We start from the raw sequence: 4,844 nt of genomic DNA, 5'->3' as shown, positions 1-4,844 counted from the left end.
AGTTTTGTAATGTCTTCCCACCAAATATTTTGAAACGAACTTAGCATTAAGATGTTTTAGAGTGCTGAGCTATCAATCAAGCTAGTTTCCTGATATTGATCCCTTAAGAAAGCATAGTGCAGGCCGGCCCCGTGGCACACTCGGGTGAGTGTGGCGCTGGGAGCGCAGCAATGCTCCCATCGCGGGTTCAGATCCTATATAGGACTGGCCGGTGCGCTCACTGGCTGAGCGCGGTGCGGGCGACCCCACACCAAGGGTTGCGATCCCCTTACTGGTCATGAAAAAGACAAAAAAAAAAAAAGAAAGCATAGTGCATTATTTACCCTGATCAGTGATAGCAGGTATTTCCAACCTAACACTTCTACTAACAATCTACAGACACTTTACCATTTTGCAATGGAGAAAAAGCTTAATTTTCTATACAGCATGCATAAGGCTTTCAGAAAGATATTTCAAAGCAGATTTCCAAAAGCAACTTCCGAGGGCACCTGGAAGAATGATGCTTATAGCATGCTTTGATAACCATCCAAATTCCCAAATTACATAAAAGCTTAACAAGTAAGTATTTCTAACCTGGTCCTGCATAAGATATTACCTTTCCTGGAGAAACTAAAAGAAAACTTGGAAGACATTTCATCAGCACTTTAGGTTTAGGATATGTGAAAAACAATTTGTAAACTATAACCAGGTAAAACAATTTTTTGGCTCACCGTTTTTTTGTCTCCGTATTAAGAAACACATTTTTATTTAATGTTTTGTGGGTTTAATTTCTTCCGAAGGAAATTATAATTAAATAATTACATAAATTAAATCATGTTATATCTTCTCATAACTGCTGATAGATAATCCTTAAGGGCAAAACTTAGGCACTCTTACAGAATAAACACAGAGAGGAAATTGAAATGTTTATTCTAGAAACAGAAGAGTGATTCTGGGGCAGACACTTAATATTCTACTTATATAACACTTTTTATATCATATTGAAAGACATTGTTCCTAAGTAACTGAATATCAACAAAAAAACTGAACAATAATGTCACAAATAAGAAGGGATGCACAGATAACAAAGAGCTATAAGGCACTTATGGTTCTTATTTGCATTAAATTTATTGCATTTGGCAATAAATTTTAAATAATTCAAACAAAAGCATCCAATTAAGATGCTGTTAATTTCAAAGCAGAAGTTGCAACAGTATAAAAATGAAACCTAATTATAGTATATACCAAGCTCCCACATGCCCATGGCGTTCAAAATGTCAGAAAAGGTTATATAGTAGAACACAGATAGCTGCAAATTCTTTGCCACTCTTCCCATCAAGAAATGGGGTCTATTTGCACTGATCTCAAATTTGAGCATGCCCTACAATTTTGTCTGACAGAATGTGGGAAAAGTGACACTGTAACTTCTGAGGTTGGGCCTTAAGACATCAACAGCTTTTACTTTCTCACCAGAAATATTTCCTTTTGGAGTCCAGCCACCCTTCTGTGAGAAGTGCAGGTCATGAGGAGTCATACAAGGCAAACTGAGGTACTCTGCTAAGCTGGGCACCCAGTGGGCAGCCATCTCCAACTGCCAGCAATGTGAGTATGAGCCATCTTCTATTTCCCAGCCTGGCCTAGTCTTTGAATAAAAACAGTCAAGTAAACATCAGTTGGATATTTGAGATTTTACACTGCAACTAACCTTTAAGAATTACTACATGTCAAGTTTTGAAATAATAGAAAAGAAAAACATCCACAATTATCTGAATAATCTATCATAATAATCTTCCCTTTCCAACTATATGAGAGTACATCAAAAAGTTATGGAAAAAATAGAAGTAAAGGATAACACAAATCTTCCCTTGATCTTCCCTTGAACTTTTTGAAGTACCCTCGTATATCTGTGTAAGTCTAGACTTTCTTAAATATTTCAAACAAAATAACCTAGTGCAATAGACTGAGTGCAAAAGCAAACATGAGAATCCAATCATTCTCCTTAAGCCAACCATCAAAGAGATTTACAAAATGTAAATCAGTTTAGTAGTTCTAAGTGTATTCACAAAGTCATGCATCACTAACATCATCACTAACTCCAGATATTTTCAACACCTTCAAGAAAACCCTGTACCCACTTACAGTCACTCCTCATTCCTTCCTCTTCTCAGTCCCTGGCAACAACTAATCTAATTTCTCTGTCTATGTACTTCCTATTCTGGACACTTTGTTGAAATGGAATCACACAATCGGTTACCTTTTGTGCCTGTTTTCTTTCACTTAGCACAATATTTTCAAGGTTTATCCATATTGCAGCATGTATCACTACTTCATGCCTTTTTATGGCTAAGTAATATTACATTGTATGGATATATTGCATTTTGTTTGTTTATTTATTCATTTATTTGCAATATTTATGGTAGTGTTTATTTATTTATTTTATTTTTTTATTATTAGCATATTCATTATTATAAATCATGATTTTTCTTTATGTCCTTTACCCAACCTATCTCTCCCCAAACCCCCTCCCTCCCTCCCACCATCTCCAGTAACCTTAGCTTTGTTCTCTCCATCTGAAAGTTCAGTGAATTGTTGTGATCTTTTTCTTTCTTTCTTTTTTTCTTTCTTTCTTAGCACCCAGTTATAAGTGAGAACATGTGGTATTTCTGCTTCTTTGCTTCGTCTATTTCAGTTATCATAATTTTCTCCAGACTCATCCATGTTGCTGCAAATGGCAGGATTTCTTTCTTTTTATGGCCAAGTAGGATTCCATTTTGTATATATACCACATATTCATTATCCAGTTGTCTGTTGATGGATATTTAGATTAGTTCCATATTTTGGCTATTGCAAATAGAGCTTCAATGAATATGGGAGTGCAGGTATCCCTTCAACATGATGATTTCTATTCTTTTGAATATATGCCCAGTAGTGGTATTGCTGAATCATTTGGTAGCTGTGTGAGAAAACTCCTTACTGTTTTCCATAATGGCTATGCTAATTTACAGTTCCACCAACAGTGTAGAAGAGCTCCCCTTGCCAGCATTTGTTATTCTCCATCTTTTTAATAACGGCCAGTCTAACTGGGGTGAGATGATATATCAGTATGGTTTTGACTTGGATTTCTCTGATGACTAGTGATGCTGAGCATTTTTTCATGTACCTTTTGGCCATTTGTATGTCTTCCTTTGAAAAGTGTCTATTCATCTCCTTTGCCCATTTTTTAATTGAATTATTTGTTATTTTACTGTACAGTTGTTTGAGGTCTTTGTATATTCTGGATATTAATTCCTTCTCAGATGTATAGTGTGCAAATATTTTCTCCCAACCCTTACGTTGTCTTTGTGCTGTGTTGTTTCCTTTACTGTGCAGAAGGATTTTGGTTTGATATAATCCCATTTATTTACTTTTTCTTTTGTTGCTTGTGATTTTGGAGTCTTATTCATAAAGTCTTTGCCCAGTCCTATTACCTGGAGTGCTTCCCCTATATTTTCCTTTCGTAATTTTATGGTTTCAGTTCTTAAATTTAAATCTTTAATCCATTTTGAGTTGATTTTGGTATATGGTGAGAGGTGCAGGTCCAGTTTCACTTTTCTACTTATGGCTGTCCAATTTTCCCAGCACCATTTATTGAAGAGGCAGTCTTTTCCCCAATGTATATTCTTGCTGCCTTTGTCAAAGATCAGTTGGCTGTAAATAAGTGGGTTGATTCCTGGGTTTTCTACTCTGTTCCATTGATCTGAGTGTATGTTTTTATGCCAGTACCATGCCATTTTGGTTACAATAGCTTTGTAATATAATTTGAAGTCAGGTAGTGTTATGTCTTTGGCTTTTTTGTTTTTTTGCTTAAGATTGCTTTGGCTATTTGGGGTCTTTTGTTGTTCCATATGAATGTTTGGATTGCTTTTTCTATTTCTGTGAAGAATGTCACTGGTATTTTGATGGGAATTGAATTGAATCTATAGATTGCTTTGGGGAGAATGGACATTTTCATGATGTTAATTCTTCCCATCCAAGACAATGGTATGTCTTTACACCTTTCTGTGTCCTCTTTAATTTCTTTTGGTAGTGTTTTGTCATTCTCATTGTAAAGATCTTTCATCTCCTTGATTAAATTGATTCCTAGGTATTTTATTTTTTTGATGACTATTGTAAATGAGCTTGCTTTCTTGATTTCATTTTCTGTTAGTTTGTTATTGGAGTATAAAAATGCTATTGATTTTCAGGTGTTGATTTTGTATCCTGCAACATTATTGAAATTGCTAATCAGCTGTAAGAGTTTTTTGGTAGAATCTACAGGTTTTTCTATTTATAAGACCATGTCATCAGCAAACAAGGACAGTTTGACTTTGTCCTCTCCAATCTGGATGCCCCTTATTTCTCTCTCTTGCCTGATTGCTCTGGCTAGTATTTCCAATAGTATGTTAAATAGGAGTTGTGAGAATGGGCATCCTTGTCCTGTTCCTGTTCTTGTTCCATTCAGGATGATATTGGCAATTAGTTTGTCATAAATGGCTTTTATTGTATTGAGATAATTTCCTTCTATACCTAATTTCCTGAAAGTGTCAATCATGAAGAGATGTTTAATTTTCTCCTATGCCTTTTCTGCATCAATTGCGATAATCATATGGTTTTTCTGCTTGTTTTTGTTGATGTGGCATATCACATTTATTGACTTGTGTAGGTTGAACCAACCTTGCATCTCTGGGATCAATACCACTGGATCATAGTGTATAAGTTTTTTGATGTGTTGCTGTGTCTGATTACTACTATTTGGTTGAGGATTTTTTCATCTACATTCATCAAATGTTAGCCTGTATTTTTCTTTTTCTGTTGTGTCTTTATCTTGTTTTGTTATCAGGGTGATG

The sequence above is a fragment of the Galeopterus variegatus genome, unplaced genomic scaffold (genome assembly GCF_000696425.1).
Source record: "Galeopterus variegatus unplaced genomic scaffold, G_variegatus-3.0.2 Scaffold1874, whole genome shotgun sequence".
NCBI lineage: Eukaryota > Metazoa > Chordata > Mammalia > Dermoptera > Cynocephalidae > Galeopterus > Galeopterus variegatus.
Note: the sequence above shows the minus strand (reverse complement) of the source record.